The following is a 17,675-nucleotide window of genomic DNA, read 5'->3' as shown; positions in this document are numbered from 1 at the left end:
CCGAAACAAAATGTGTATTGCAAGCTTTATCTTCCGTTTCGCGGCAGGAGCCTAAATTACAACCCGTGAATGTCCTTGCAGTCTTATTCGGTGTTTTTGGCAGTCTAGTCACTCAGTTTTGTCAGTCTAGTCATTTATATTTGCACGTCAACTATTAATGTTTCCTTGAAATAACAGGCCCATTTCAAAGAAAGGACACACAAGTCTTTCAGCAGCCTTTTCTTTGTCCACTCCTACCGAACTTTTTCAAGAACACGTTAATTTAGCGTTTTCGGAAACATCACCCTGCATTAGCCACGCGTTCTTGGAAAACTTATTCGAGAACAGATTCTTCTCTGAAAGACTCGCTGTGAGCGCTGCTGCTAAATCAGTGATGAATGTTTATTTAATTTACCATATGGCTAATTAAGATAATTCCCATAGAATTCGTGCAAAAAAAAAAAAAACACCGCATATCCACGAAGTGAATGATGATGAGTGGGCGAAGCACTCGGCCGGGGGGTCATTCGGGCAAAACGCCGGAAGCTTTCTCCGAAAGCCGGAACCGGAAGCTGGCTTCCGGAAGACGAAGCGTGGCGTACACACACACGCACACACAAATGTATATATATACGCACCGCAGCGGCCTTAGCTACGGACGAGAGAGAGCGCGCGCGTCGGGAACCAGACAGAAAGAGAGCACAGCTGCTCCTCTAGCGGGAGCGGCGAGTACTAGCGTGGCTACGACGGCGCGAAGAGGGACAAGGCGCGACCCTAAGGAGCTTCGCCCCTAAAATTGATTTTAGTCAACCAAGATGCGTTCAAGACGAAATACTCTACGATATATAATATCCATGTCATCAATCTGATAATCGAGAAATATGTCGAGTACAATGAACCTCTTCATATGGCTTTCATAGATTATGAAAAGACATTTGATTTCGTAGGGATAGCTGCAGTCTTAGAGGCATTGCGTAATAAAGAGTAAAGGAGGCACGCGTGAATAACTTAGCAAATATCTACAAAGATTCCACAGCTACCTTGGTTCTCCACAAGGAAAGTAGAAGGTTACCTATCAAGGAAGGGGTCAGGCAAGGAAACACAATCTCTCCAATGCTATTCACTACATGCTTAAAAGAAGTATTCAAGCTCTTAGACTGGGAAGGCTTAGGAGTGAAAATGAACGGTGAATATCTCAGCAACCTTCCGCATGCACATGACATTGTCCTATTCAGTAACAGTGGGGACAAATTACAACAAATGATTGAGGACCTTAACCGAGAAAGTGTAGGAGTGGGGTTGAACAATAATATGCAGAAGCCACAGATAATGTTCATTAGCCTGGCAAGGAAACAAGTATTCGGGATCGCCAGTCAGCCGCCAGAGTCTGTAAAGGAGTACGTTTATCTAGGTGAATTGCTCACAGCGGACACTACTCATGAGAAGGAAATACACAGAAGAATTAAATTGGGTTGGAGTGCATACAGTAGGCATTACCAAATACTGACTGGCAGCTAACCACTGTCGTTGAAAAGAAAAGAGTACAATCATTGCATTCTACCGGTGCTAACATATGGGGCTGAAACTTGGAGTTTAACAAAGAAGCTCGAGAACAAGTTAAGGACCGCGCAAAGAGCGATGGAACGAAAAATATTAGGCCTACCGTTAACAGACAGGAAAAGAGCGTTGTGTATCAGAAATCAAACGCGCATAGACGATATTGTAATTGACATTAGGAGAAAAATGTCGCAGTTTCGCCCGAAAGGCGAAGCATCAATTGCGATAGCAAATTAGTAGAGAGCTATTCGGAGTAGCGATAGTAGTTTTATCGGCTGCATAAACTTGGGCACATTCGCTTTCTAACTGAATTGACAAGCGTGGTGTCATCGCGCACAAGCAAACATGAATAGATCACACTGAATGACCGCAGACAACGACTGTCAAAGCGCTGGCAGCAAGCGCAGGCACTGCAGCGGGCGAAGAATCGTGTGGTCTATCGCTTCAAGGGAAACTGAGTGGCGAATGCACAGTGCATACAAAGGTCAGAGCGGTGTGGAGATAAGAGAGGGTGCGGGCGACCGCCACCACAGCCAGTTCAAGCGTATTTTTTGGCAGAGGAGAAGCTGCTCCGCCCCCCCTCCCTCCCGCGCTGTCTTCCCGCTTTTTTGCTTTTGCATGGGAGATTGCGTTGCCAGTTCCCGTTGCGCTCGGTTGCAAGATACGCTTTTGGTGCCGTAGCACAGCGTCGCCCCGCCGCCCTCCCCCCATACCCTCACGGCCTTTCGCGCGACGGTCGCGTTTGCTTTCTGCCGTGCGTTGGCTCTCCGTGATAGCGCGCGTCCCCCCGCGTGCTTTCACTCGCGCATACGGCACGCGGCGACGATTTTATCACCCTTGGAATCTATACGGAGCCTCACGGCGACGGCAGAAATCCGGTTGAAGTGTCCATAGAATTGCTATCGCAATAAAAATGGGAGCTTTACAGGTCATGTAATGTGCAGGATGGATAACCGGTGGACCATTAGAGTTACAGAATCGATACCAAGAGAAGCGCAGTTCAGGACGGCAGAAAACTAGGTTGGTTATGAAGTAGGAAATTTGCAGGCGCAAGTTCGAATCAGCTAGCGCAAGACAGGGGTAATTGAATATCGCACAGCGAGAGGCCTTCGTCCTGCAGTGTACATAAATATAGGCTGATGATTATGATGATAGCTAATTACAAATAAACCCTGTAATGAAAACGACAGCGATCGCGAGTTTTCTGTGTGCTCACCTCATATACCTACTAGTATAGCGAAAATGAAGTGCGACTACTTTGCGCAATAGTACCAAATGATTATGAAGAGTGGTTACAGCGCTAAGCAAAACGAATAGAACAGGAACTGCAAAGGACAGGCACCTATCCTGTGCAGTTCGTCTTTTTGTCGTCGTCTTTCTTAGCTCTGTATCCATGCCACTCGTACACATTTGCAGTTAACGAACTGGCCAAGCTTTCTACATTATTAACAGCACGAGTGCTGCCAGCGGTGTTTCCTACTTAGTGAGAGATCAGATGTTTGTACCAATCATCACATTCTTGAGTGAGAACGACCACTACTTCGGTTTACTTTGCATCCCTTTGCACAATGAAGCGTTCTCGGGGGAAACCTGACAATAATCCCTGCCAGCACTCATTTAATGCACATTGCAAAAAAAAAAAGTTCTTAGCAGAAGCACTATAAATTACAGCAGGAAGGCAGACACATTACATACCCTGCTTTCTATGTCAGTGGATTGTGCTGTTTTTACGTCTTAAATAGCTTTCGTGGGTAAGCACCGGCTTGCACGTTAATCCGTCTTCAAGCCGTGTAAAGAGGGTTCTTGAACGCTTTCACATGTAACAGCATTTCGATCACTCTATGCGGCATTTGTATGCGGGATAGCTATATCTGAGCAACCGTTGACGTAGGGGTAGTTAACTGAGCCAGCCTAGAAAGACAGGTATATGTGTCTTCTTTTCTCGAATATGAAATCCCTTAATGTCAAGAATTTTTATTCCATTCCTTCTTCGATGGGCCAAAACATTCCTGTTTCCTAACTAATAGTTCTCGGAGCTTATAAATGCACTTCTTCCCGAATGCACAGTAAGTCTTCCCTGGCGAACCATTTAGAATACAATGCGAAGGTTCTGCGCATGTTCGTGTTACTACAGCACCATCATTGCAAAGCGAAAATTTCCACCCTTACTACTGCTTAGAAAGCCGTGGAAAGAGGGTTCTTGAACGCTTTCCCATGTAAGAACATTTGGATCACTATTTGGCATTTATAAACGGGATAGCGACATCTGAGAAATCCTTCACGCAGGGGTAGTAAAATGAACAAGCCTAGAAAGACGGGAATATGTTTTTCCTTTGGAAAGTGCATTATTTCAAGCGTTTTTATTTACTTCCTCCTTCGATGGGCCAAGGCATTTCCTGTTACCCAACTAATTCTTCTCGGAGATTACAAATGGAATGCATAACAACTCCTGCTTGGCGAACCATTGAGAATACATTGCGAAGGTTCTGCACATGTTCGGGTTAGTACAACAACATCCTCGCAAAGCAAAAACTTTCAATCTTGCTATTGCTTAGAAACGTATAGCCCATAAGCTATCGCCAAAAATGAGGAGGAGGAAACGGAGAGTTGCTTTCTGCGGGTGGACGTAGCCTTAAAAATATACGGGCAACTGCCTCCCGTCCGTGCTACTTATCACATGATATATAAGCTCGAGCCAAGTTCCGCATTACATTGGTGAGACACTACACCTAATGGGGATGTAAAAAGCTAGGCTCAATTTTTTCAGGCAGTCTTGAATTCTGACATAAAGACAGCGATAATGTGTTTAGCTTTCATAAGTGGGTGATCCGAATTTTAGTAAAAGCGTTTTCAGACGCAGAAACTGGGAAGTGTGTTCACGTATATGTAAATGACAGATATTTAGGAGAAGCCAACCGTTGAGAAAAGGCAAAACTGTCCTTAAGGTTGTCCTGAGTTGCAACTATTTCTGCTACTTGATGGTACACCTTAAACCCTACAACGAGCCTTAAGTGTCCGGCACCTGCGTCTACGGCGGATATTCACCACCTTTTGTGGCTGTGCTATGGTACTAAGGATGTTAGGCACAAGATGCTCATGGAAATCAAACTAAAGCCGAATGCGGCAGATGACTTTCCAATGGACAACAAGTGTGCTGCAGTACCCGCACCAAACAGGGCTGCATGCATTTATATAATGCATTTTGTTAACTTTAGGTGCATATGCCTTCCATGAAGTCCCTGAAATAAATAAATAAATACATAAACCGAAAATATACATAAACGGAGATGAAAAGATGGGGTTGAAGAATTCAAGAAAACACGGCGCCTTTAGGTGCAGACTACACTCAGGGTTCTGTGCTTATAAATTGTGCTAAAAATTGTCCTCCTCTAGTTTATGACATTGTCATTGTCGAATGCTTTTTTTTTTGAGCTAGAACATGGGGCACCCTTTTCTATCTTTATTGTGAAATATCCCAGGCTACTTGCACGCCACTACAACGGCTCTCGGATACCCCAGAAAGAACTTGCAAAAGGCAAGAAGCTTCAGAGAGGATAATATACAGAAGGACAACCACACACCAGGCGCACGCAGAGCACGACGCGCTTAGAACATCCTGATTTCCTTACCGTCCGGATGCGCGTTAACATGATTACCAGCGAGGCATCTACCACACAAACGCTATAATGGCACCTTAGTGGAAGCAACACTGCATTATTGAGATGCGCCATGCCTGGAAGGGAGCCGGAACAAAGAGACGCCGAATGCCGCCAGAATAAACGCCTTTTGCAACGCGAGGCATTCCCCAGTGCCTACGGAAGTGTCCCGCAGCTTTTTTTTTTCGCATTTGGTTTCTGCTGATGTTGGTACTTTTCTTGCAGCTCACGTCGTAGTTTAACCTCTTTGATTACGAGAGAGAGAAAATGAGAAGTAAAAATGCAACAGAACCCATCTCAAGATGACTATCTGCGGTAAAGCGTTAGCACTGAATCAATATAACGACAAAACGTATTGCCCAAAGAAACGACGACCATAGGTGTGTACTGCAGCGTGAATACTCTTTCGCGTTCCCCATGAACTCTCGGCGACATGTGGCGTCGCTGCCGCAATGCCTTCACGTGACCTCCGAAATGCGTGGTGCGTTGAGAACCGTGCCATGTGGAACCCGGGCTCGCGCTTCTTTCCAGGGACGCTGCGCCACCTAGAGGCACTGCCGAGAAGTGCGCGCACGTCCTGCGAGACAAGAAGCGCGCCGCACCGACCCCTGCAAACGCTGAGAGTTGTTCCCTCGCTTCTCGCACAATCAACGGCACATACTCAGTGACCCCAGTTGGCGAGAGGTTTATTCAAGGGCGGCGCACACCCAGTGCATTTGTTGCGCAGCCTGCTAATGTGGCGGATCACTGTTCCCCAAAATGCTTGTGACGTTCGCTTGATTCCGCTCAGCGTCAGATAAACTTAAGGGATCTCTTTCGTCATTGTAGGGCGTCCCATTTCCAATGACACAAACCCAGTGACACAAGTTGGAACCCAAAAGGTTCATTGAAAGCCACAATGCACCGAGTGGCACATACCCGGTACTGTGTGTCGGCGCCAAAGAGTCCCTTGGAACAGCGGTGTCTACGCAGTCCCGCATCTAATGTGGCCAAGTAGGCGGAAAAGAGTAAGAGCGGCACGTATGTACAAACTTGCACATTCTCAGCGACCCAAGTTGGTCCGGTGGTTGTTTTCGTACCCTGTTATCTCAACACAGCAGCCTCATGTGCTAACCATTCAACCACGGACTATCCAGTGACCCAAATAGGCGGGAAAATGGTTACATACAAACAGATAAATGGATAGCCCTAGGAAAGCACGTGGAGTACCCTAAGAATGCCAAAGCATTAAAATGCAGGGATGCCAACCAGGCGAGCGCCAGGTTCGCTAAGCAGGGTGTGCGCGAAAAGGGCAGTAATAAGAGGAACGATTGCGAATACAGCTACTCATAATGCTGCGACTCACAAGGGGCAAGCTAGTGACTGCACGAACACGTGCAGCACCTTGTCTGTCTTCTTGTAGCTCCTAACCTGTTCGTTGTTGGGCCTTAAGTAAAAATACGCAGAACATATTCTTTCGAAGTGAAGATATCAAGGTGAGCGCCTGGTGCACGTCTCGTTTACTGCATCGACGAAAATGTGGCAATACAGGCGATAACATGCGCCAAGTGCGTTCCAGTAGCAACATCTACAACACCGAGCTAGACGCATACGCCTCATTTGGTGCAATATAATGCACAACCAATGGTTACAAAAATGTGGGAAGGAAAGACGATTGCTTTAGGCTTCATCTTTTTCGATGTGATGCGTTCTTGCAAAGCTCCTGCTGTGACGTGTGCCATATATTTATTTATTGGCACATGCAGTCTCGCTGCGCTTATTGCAAACGGGTACATACCCCACGCCGTACCACATTAACAAAATATATCCAGAGAAGGAGATTAGGATGGAATGTAATGATTGTCATGGCATCATTGAAATCAAACATATGCTCGCGGGGTGCCCCGCAACTCTTCCCAGACTCCTGGAAGAATGGACTCGGTGGCAAAAAAGAATACAAAGCCCATTGCTTCAAGACCAACTAAGGGCTGTCCAGAGGGCCCATGATGTCGCTGAAGGGCTTGGCCTGACAGTGCCAACGTGGGAGCGGCCCGCCTCGGCTTAAGGCGAGCCTCCGGACACACACACACACACACACACACACACACACACACACACACACACACACACACACACACACACACACACACACACACACACACACACACACACACACACACACACACCACACACACACACACACACACACACACACACACACACACACACACACACACACACACACACACACACACACACACACACACACACACACACACACACACACACACACACACACACACACACACACACACACACACACACACACACACACACACACACACACACACACACCACACACACACACACACACACACACACACACACACACACACACACACACACACACACACACACACACACACACACACACACACACACACACACACACACACACACACACACACACACACACACACACACACACACACACACACACACACACACACACACACACACACACACACACACACACACACACACACACACACACACACACACACACACACACACACACACACACACACACACACGAATATAAACAATCGCTTTCTTCAGGTCGTCTCCCACAAAATCGCGAACGCAATGTTTCGTTTATTAACCAATTTCAGTGATTACGTGCGAGGTAATCAGGACTTAATGCCTAAACACATTGCTTAAAGAAATGTTTACTATGAATTATTAACTATGAATAACCATGTAAATGCTGTGTATAAAATTTGCTAAAATAAAATTCCAAGATGTTTCGAGGAATATACGTTCTACCTAAATCAACTTACAAGTACATTTAGAGCGGTTAGGAATCGATATCTTCAAAACTTGTTTTCAGAACCTCTGACTACGCAGTCTGATGTGACACGGAGAAACTTAAGCTCCTTCAAGCATGCGTGTAAACCCCACGTTATTCCCGACAGCTTTCAGTGTGAAGATCGACAGCTACTTGGCACGACACCAGCGGGTTCTTTTTACCATTTATTTGTTTGACAAGTAAATTCATGGCGCTTTGTGCATGTCGCGGAATCACTTTTCTTTCTCTCGCCTGCTATGCTGAAATTTCTTTTTTCTCAATTATCACAGTCAGTAAGCGAAAGTCATAAACAACACCCAAATAGGACCTATAAAGTATGTCGTCGATATCATATGTATAGTTCTTATTTACGTTTATAACCCGATTCTCTCACCTGGCCAATTTCCGAATAAAATGGAAATACCTCGCATGAAGGCCTTGCTTAAAATAGGTGAGAAAATTTAACTTGACAATGATGCTCCCATTTCAATTCTTCCACTAATGAGAAAGCCATTGCAAAAAGAAATCGATGTTTAATTAGCATCCTATCCCGATAAATAGAACTCGTTTAGTGACTTTTGTGTCTTCAAGTATGCAGTAGCCTACTTGCCAGAACACATGTTTATTGCCACTTGCAATACAACGGAAAATAACTACAAGGCACTTACGTGGCCGTCTTATATAGCTATACAGTGCTACTAATCAGTGACATCCCAGACAAACACACACACACAGGCGCGTGCGTTCTATCTCGGAGACAACAATTTTAGACTTCAGTGACGTCAGAGCGCCACTACAGGTTCTATCTAAGGGGTGATGACACAACACTTCCTCCGGCCTAGAATAGCTAGGCCGGTGTGTCTTCAGGGATCCCCGTTGGCATGTTCCTATAATTGAATAGGAACTGGTCGATCCGGTGCTGGAGAGACTTCATCTGCCCATTTCTTTGTTCGTCCATGACCTGCTTAAAAAGATTTTTTTAAGTCTGTACGCAACGCTCCATGCAGCCATTTCATGCCGGGTGATAAGGAGGCAATTTAGTGCGCCGAATGCCATTCCGTCTCATGAATGTCTCGAAAAGTGACGATGTAAACTGTGGGCCATTGTCTGTTACCACTTCTTCCGGTAACCCATACGTGGCAAATACTGTGCGCAGTTTCTCTATTCTCTGTTCGCTACTAGTTGACTTCATGACAAACACTTCAACCCACTTTGAATAGGAGTCAACTAGCACTAGAAACCAATGCTGATCACGATGACCAAAATCGAAGTGCACACGCTCTCACCGGCGCCTAGACACTCCCCATGACATTACAGGAACCTTGGGTGCCGTATATTGGGTCAACTGGCATGTGACACATTCTTTCACTGTTTGTTCAACGTCTTGCGTAAGGCGGAGCCACCACACGTGGCCTCTAGACAGCATTTTCATACGTGCCATTCCAGGATGGCCTTCGTGCAACAGCGATAGCACTTTTCCGCGAAGATACATTGGCACTATCACCCGATTTCCCCACGTCACGCATTCTGTCAGCAGAGAGCTCACTTCGTCGCACAAAATATGGTGCCAAAGCGTCATCAGATACCTTTGAAGGCCAGCTGACCTGCGTGTAAAACAAGATCTTTGATAACAGCTTGTCTTTGCTTGTTTCCCCTCTAATGTCTTCTGCCGAGAGTGGGAGCTCGTCCAGCATAGACAAACCTATGTACACGTCATCTGTGTTCTGAAGCGGCAGGCGTGAAAGTGCGTCAGCGTTGCCGTTATCCCGTGATTTGCGATAAACCCATTTCTAGTCATAAGCAGCAATCTGTAAGGTCCAACGCTGTACGCGTGCCGCTCACATAGCAGGAATTGGCTAAGCGTGTCCTAATAGCCCCACTAAAGGTTGATGGTCGGAGTAGATCACAAATTTCCACCCGAATAGGTACTTATGAAACTTCTTTAGCCCGTACACGACAGTCAGGGCTTCTTTTTCGATATGGGCGTACGCCTGCTCCGGTTTAGTCAGAGTCTTAGACGCAAAAGCGATTGGTCTTTTTCAAATTCTTCCTTGTGAAAAAGAACTGCGTCTAAACCATACGAAGACGCGTCGCAAACCAGCCCTAGCTCCGTTCCATAGTAGGTGAGTACGGACGCACTCAGCAGCCAGCCCTTGGATGCTTTGAAGGTTTTTTCTGCCGAAGCCGTCCATTTCCACGGAACATTCTCAGCTAGCAAGTCATATAATGGTTTAAGCTGTGCTGACATGTTCGGCACAAATTTCCCATAGAAATTTAATAAGCCTAAGTAGGCGAGTAGCTCGTTCTTGTTTTTTGGCATTGGTGCTTCTTTGATAGCGCGCACCTTGTCTTCTGAAGGACGGATTCCTCTGTCATCAATCACATGACCCAAATAGGTCACAGCCTTCACAAAAAACTTGCATTTCTCCTTCCGCAATTTCACACCCCGTTCCTTGAACCGTGTCAGCACAGCTTCGACCTTATTATAGCCTTCTTCCATTGTTTCTCCTGCTATTAATACATCATGATAACATGACACTCTGTCTAAACCCTTTAACATGTAATCCATCACGGCTTGGAAAATAGATGGAGCACTTGATATTCCGTACAGCATACGAGTGTATCGAAAAAGGCCTAGGTGTGTGTTCACAGTGACCAAAGGTTGCGAATCAGGGTGCAGCTGCAACTGTTGGTACGCTGTAGAAAGGTCAAGGACAGTAAGACATTTGCATCCATGCAACGCGAGAAAAATATCTTCCAACGTTGGCAAAGGGTAATAATCGGTTCTCAGACAATGGTTTACAGTCACTTTGTAGTCTCCGCATATGTAAACTTTGTTCTTAGCCTTGGGTACGACTACTAGGGGCGTAGCCCAATCACTTTGCTGTACAGGAACTAGTACTCCCGATTCCACTAGTGAATGCTATTCCTGGGCTACGGCGTCCCTGAGTGCAAATCGTCGATATGCTTACAAAAAAACAGGTGTACTGCCGTCTTTTAGCACTAGGTTCACCTATGTGTCAGCTATTAGTCCTAGTGCCGGCACAAACGCTTCCGAAAATTTTTCGATGACTGCGGCTGATTTATTAAGACCAATAATACACACGCTCGTCCAATCCAACTTCAACGCCTCTAGCCAATTACGGCCCAACAACAAAGTGTCACATATTTGTGGCATTCGGACTACAATTAAAGGCAAGGTCGTGGTTTGGCCATTGCGCTCTACGCGCACCGTCAACTTGCCTGCAATTGCCAGCGGGACACCTACGTACGTTTTTAGCCGTAAACTACAAATTTCTAGAGGTAAGTCAGACCAATATTGCCGGTACATCTTTTCTGGCATGATAGACACAGATGCTCCTGTGTCAACTTGAATCTTGACATTCCTACCTGCCACCTTAACTTTCACAATGTAGCTACCGTCAATACTCTGGCATGAAAAAATATGGCTAAGCAAAATATCGTCCTCACCACTTATACCGTCCGAGTCACTGGAGCCTTCTAAACCAGTGCTCTCTTCAAGGGCGTGTACCGAACGCGGCGTCGTTCTGCAGACCCTTGCGAGGTGTCCCACCTTTCTGCAGGCACGGCATCAATATTTGCGAAAGGGGCAGGTTGCGGTGGTATGTGCTGATTAGCAACGGAAACAGTCCGTTGATCCGGCTTGCCGCTCCGTGTTCTTGCTCGCTGCCCTTGTCCATGCCTTTCCATGCCCTTGTCCGCTGGTTTTCTTTGTTGGGGTTGCTGGACCAGGTTCACTTCGCTGAGGTATTTAGGATGAATCTTCCTTGTTTCGGTGTGAGCGAGTTCTCCACTTTTGGCAAGGTCATAAGCAGCTTGGAACATCAGGCTACTCTTCTTGAGGAGCTCGGCTTGTGCTGCTTCATTTCTCAGTCAGGTCACGAACCGATCCGGCAAAGCGTCATCCAGGAATTGCCCAAACTCACAGGATGCAGCCAACCTTTTTAGTTTTAATGCAAACGGAGCACTGGTTCGTTTTCTTGCTGCGACCCACGGTTGAACCGGAATCTATCTGCTATCACCAAGGGCTTCGGTGAATAGTGCCCTTTGAGAGCCCTGACCAGTTCGTCGTAGGTTTTGGCTTCGGGCTTCACTGGGGCCAACAAAGTCTTCAACATGCGGTAGGCCTGTTTTCCAATGGCAGTCACAAAAGTGGATACCTTCAAGTCGTCGCTGACCTGGGTGGCCCGGATATAGTGTTCAAAGCGTTCCACGTAAGATTCGAAGTCCTCGTCTCTCTCCTCCGTGAACGGCTCGAAGCGGCCGAAGGAAGCCATGCTGTGGTAGTCCACCTAGACGCCTGCTGTTCCCAAACTGCTGGAGCCGCAACCAGCGCTTCAGCCGTGGCCCGGCTCACACACCCTCGTCGCCACTGTTGTGTTTTCAAGTATGCAGTAGCCTACTTGCCAGAACACATGTTTACTGCCACTTGCAATACAACGGAAAAGAACCACAAGGCACTTACGTGGCCGTCTTATATAGCTATACAGAGCTACTAATCAGTGACATCACAGACACACACACACACAGGCACGTGCGTTCTATCTCAGATACAACAATTCTAGACTTCAGTGACGTTACAGCGACACTACACGTTCTATCTAAGCGGTGATGACACAAGAACTTCCAACATGACTTCAGAAACACCGGTCCTCCGAGAAAGCTCTTTTAAAGGCACAAAGAAACCGTCCTGCAAACATTCAACTATAAAAAAATGAAACTGGTTATATATAAATTTTTTTCGAAGCATTTGATGGTGTAGATGAACAAAATACTTTAATAAGGTGCAAGCATACGGTATCTGTGCCTTAGATACCAAAAGCTGTGAAGCTCTTGCAATCTTATCACATAGAGCCCAATATGTTTAGTTAGAAATCATGAAGGCCAGTCTTCAGGATGTAAGTGTAGGAGTGCCACAGGGGAGCATCCATGGGCCATGCGTATTCATAATCTAGATAAATGATATAATAAAAAGTACAGATCACGCGAAATTTATCTTTGGGCTGATTTCACGGCAATATTTATTTAGAAATGTGAAAAGCTTAACTAGAACTTCAAGTGAACAGAGCATTACAACATTTTAAAGAACGGGCTGATGCCAACTGTTTAAAAATAAACGTCAGCAAAAGGAAAATTTCGAAATTGTACTGGAGTTGCCGCGCACGAGCAGTGAGTGTGCGGCTGTGATTGGGTTACTGTCGACTGTTTTTCCGAGCCCCGATTGATGCAGAGCCGAGCGCTTCCCCTCTCCTCCCCCGCATCGCACGCGCCACCACGCCGCCCTAAGCCAATGCTTGAAATGCCCTTGCAATTCAAGGCATACTATAGCAACCCAGTCGTTGATCGTCGTGCTACTACCAGTCCACTAAAACCGTGGCACAGCGCATGCGCCGTTTGCGAGCATGTATTTCAACATAGCGATGGAGTTCATGTCGATTCCAGCAAATCTATAGCGTCCGAGCGGCTATTCTTGCATGCTGGTTGTGTGGCCATTCAAAGAAGGTGTCGGTTTCACCAAAACATCCTAGTCAACTGACATTCCCTCTCTATGCGGTTTAAAATAATAAACCAGTAATATCATAAGAAGCCAACAAACAATGACACCAAGGACAACATGGGGAAAATTACTTGTACCCACTAAATGAATTAAAGAAATGATAAATTAATGGAAATGAAAATGGATGAAAAAACTTGACACCAAGGACAACACAGGGGAAATTACTTGTACTTACTAATTGAATTAAAGAAATGATAAATTAATGAAAATGATAATGGACGGTTCCCTTTCTTCTCGTAAACCAGTAATGTTATTTTCCCCGGTGCATATGGCTATTTCTTGCATATTTCAGTAGGACTTCACCTTTCACTATTGTCATTTTTTATTTTTTTTTCGTTTAGAGATTCACTAGTGCCATGTATCTTATTTATTTCTGCACTAAGTGCCATTTTATGTTATCTTTTCAAAAGCCACAAGTGCCAACTATATTTAGTCTTTAACATGTTAAAGAATATATGTATTTACCAAATGTTTATACACTTGTGCTTCAAACTTGGTTCCACCTCTCGAACATTAAAATAGGGTCCTACAAAAGCAGATAACCATGCTTCAAACTCTTTAAATGTTACCGGCAAAAATTTCGATTAGTGAATTAATGGATGAAAAACCCTGCATCGAAAGCGATTATTCGATTAAAGACTAAAATGATGAATGGCTATTCGTTAATCGAATAAAAAAATTAATAAGCCATCCTTACCCGCGGTTGTAGGGTGTCCAGGAATTCCAGATCGACATGCCCGACATCTGGTTCATCCAGCACGACTGCGACTTCCGTATCAACAAGGTTCCAGGCTCCAGCTGCATTCCAGGCTCCGGCTCCCACTCCCCGGCCGCGACTTCTAGAAGGACTTGTGGGCAGCCATGCTTGCTCACTGCACCACATCGAGCGCTCAGTCACAACAGCTTTCGCCATTTGAACCACCGCGTCATTCAGCATTCAGCAGTTCAGGGGCACCGCACTCACCGATTCAGAGGCTCTCCCACCGGCTCCACTAGCGGTAATTTCACTCTCGCAGGCACGGCGACGCTACAAGCACAACCTTCGCGGTGCCTTCAGCGACCACAGCAACACTGATGCTATCGACGTTTCAGATTTCGCCGCAAGCAGCAGTCCGATCTTCTGTGCTCGCACCTCTCGCGGATGCACGGCCTACCGAACTTTTTGCAGGAGCAGCTCTGCCATCTGACTTCTTCAGCTCGAGAATCACTTCTACGTCAATAACGTGAGTCACCAACACTTGTGCTATCTCCACGCAAGTCGCGAGCTGCCAGACGGTCTGCTTTCGAAGCTCCGACTGCTACCAAGCCAGCACATCTACGAGAACCTGTGAACCTGTGGAAGGTCGTGATTTCACGCTACGGCATCACTGTGGCTACGCCTCGCTCACAGTCCTACGCTGCCAGTACTTCTTTTTTTTTTTTGTCCCCACATATTTAAAAAAATTTGGAATAAAATGGGGAAGCCCGCACCAACAGATAAGTACAGCAGGCGTGAGTGCCAATAGTAAAATAAATAAAAATGGTATGCATCAGCTTCCCAAAGGAATTTGAAAGAAAAGCCAATTATTAAAAAAAAAAACAGCGGAGGGAAGCCAGAAGTATATGCCTGCTCAAATAGGCATACGCCTTTGAAGCTGCTGTAAGAGGCGTCACAGAGTCTAGGAGCTGGCTCCTAGGAATAAGTGGTTAAGAACGCGCCAGCAGCGCTGAAGTTCCAGCGGAGAACCTAACAGCCTCCCAGGGCTACCCACCGAACGCCCCGGCAGCACCCGCGGCATGCGCGTAGTTTTATTGAACACTTGACGGCTGGTGTCATCCGCGCGCACTTCGGCACCCAGCGGTAGGACAGAATCCAGATGTGGGCAGGTGCCGGCAGCGCCGCCAAGCAGGATGGCCAGCCGGAGCTCCGACAGGAAATGGCCAGGCAGGTGTTTACAAGTCCGCATGCTGCAAGTAAGTCTATACATGAAATGTATGAGTACAAGAACGCGAAGGAGACGAGGGGAAGAATGAAGTTGAAGCATGCAGTTTGAGCCATCTAGCACGGAGAAACCACGCCATAGTTGGCTTATGCAGTGCAGATGACAAGAAAGAAACATGGAAAAGTAACGTGAGGTGGTGGAAAAGAGATGAAAGCGAGAGGAATTATTGGGCGTCGGGGGATACGGAACGGGCGGCAGAAGGAAAGAACGGAACAGAACGAACAGCGAGATGCGCAAGTTGCAGGAGCAGGGCATGCGTTTTCCTAGAATTAAGCAAGGCTGGGTACATGTCAGGCGTTAACGAATCAACATGAGGAGCGGTGCGCAATTGATCAACAGTGTGTGCCGTGCGTTACATCTGTGCTTGGTACATCTATTGCGGTACATCGCTTGATACATCTGTCGCTGATTGCGTGACTCTGATACTACCAACGACGGAAGTATCTGCTTTCCATAGCCCCTCTGACAAAAAACCCCGCCAAATTACTCAACAGACGAGCAGCGGACGGAGTGACTATGACATCTCGAGACCAAGGTCTTGCTGGTCGTCACAATACACCGCCTTTCACAACTGTACCCACGCCTGAAATGGTGACGCAGCAGGAATCAGGAAGGGCAACAAGGCACAGCGAAACTTGCAGTTCTGCTCTACTGCCACCATTGCAGGCCGTTGGACTACACCGTCGTCAGCATTATTCCCCTCAACGGTCTGAACTCTCGGCACCCGACAAGAACAGGCCAATACGCCTCAACTCCGCTTACCGAGTTGCATAGCAGTGGGCGCACAGACATTGACAACGCAAGACGACGTCCTCAATGCGCAATATAATGCGCAATGTTTCCAGACACAATCAGCCACGATCTACAGAGAGCTACTTGTGCCCTTCGCCGCATCATGGACTTTACCTGGACTTCTTAACGGACGCTACGAGAGGAGGAGGAGGAAAGAGAAAGGCGGAAGGCAGGGATGTTAACCAGAATAGCGTCCGGTTGGCTACCCTACACCAGCATCGACTGCGATAGCAAATCAGTAGACAACTATACGAACTAAGAACAGTACTGTCGCTACGCACATCTCATCGGCCAGTCGAACAGCCCTGATTGTGAACACAGCCAGACGCCTGAAACACTGGAACACATATTGTTGGGATTGCCCAGCTTATATGATGCAGCGAAGGACGTTGCAAGGTTCCCTAGCCAGCGTTGGCAGGCAACTACTGTCGGAGGACGCTATCCTCGGCCCATGGCCTGACACTGCAGCTTCAATGCGGGCAACTAAAGCGCTGTTTAGGTTCTGCAGGACACGAAGCTAGAAGAGCGGCTCTAGTAGCGCCACCGTTTAATGTACATAAGCACTCACCACTCCCATTATCATCATCATCCACCCCAGTACTTTCACTCCCCTTCCCTCTTCCCCATTACAGAGTAGCAGCCTAGAGCACACAAGCTCAAGTTGACCTCTCTGTCTTTGCTATGAATAAAATCTATCTGTCTAAAGGATCGGCCGTATAAACTTGTAAACATTCGCTTACCAACTAAATTACCAAGCACGGTGTAACGCGTGCACAAGTACACATCAACAAATCTCGCTCGATGATTGCGGGAACTCGCTGTCAAAACGCTGTGGTGAGGAGGCGCTTCAAGAGCCGCTATCGAATTGATCTTCGTGGCGTCTCTCGCTTCAACGCGAACAAAACGTCGAAAGCACAGCGCATACGAATCTACCGCATAGAGAAACATACTTTCGTAAATAGCGGACACTCGAGCCGTTTCGCGGCCGAGCCAGTAGGGGTCTGACCACCCGCCAGACGGCGTAGCGATGTCCGCTTCCACTTCAACTCAAAGGTGGACAGCTTATCATACATCCACCGGGTTACGTCCACGCGTCCCGTTTCTATAGAGACGCTGAGGCTGCACCGGCCATGTGCCGCTGGTTACGCCCACCCCACCGCACTTTTAAACGCGTCGCCTCGCTTTTGCGGTAAGGTTTTGTATGCGGAAATAATTTTGCTGTTTCGTAAGTTAAGAAAATTGTTAGCAAGACGTTTGTTATGCTGGGTGCGCGTATTCTGCACGGGTCGCATAGAATATGAGCC

The sequence above is a fragment of the Dermacentor silvarum genome, chromosome 6 (assembly GCF_013339745.2).
Source record: "Dermacentor silvarum isolate Dsil-2018 chromosome 6, BIME_Dsil_1.4, whole genome shotgun sequence".
Classification (NCBI taxonomy): domain Eukaryota; kingdom Metazoa; phylum Arthropoda; class Arachnida; order Ixodida; family Ixodidae; genus Dermacentor; species Dermacentor silvarum.
The sequence above is the reverse complement of the archived record's forward strand: the minus strand, read 5'-3'. Positions refer to the sequence as shown.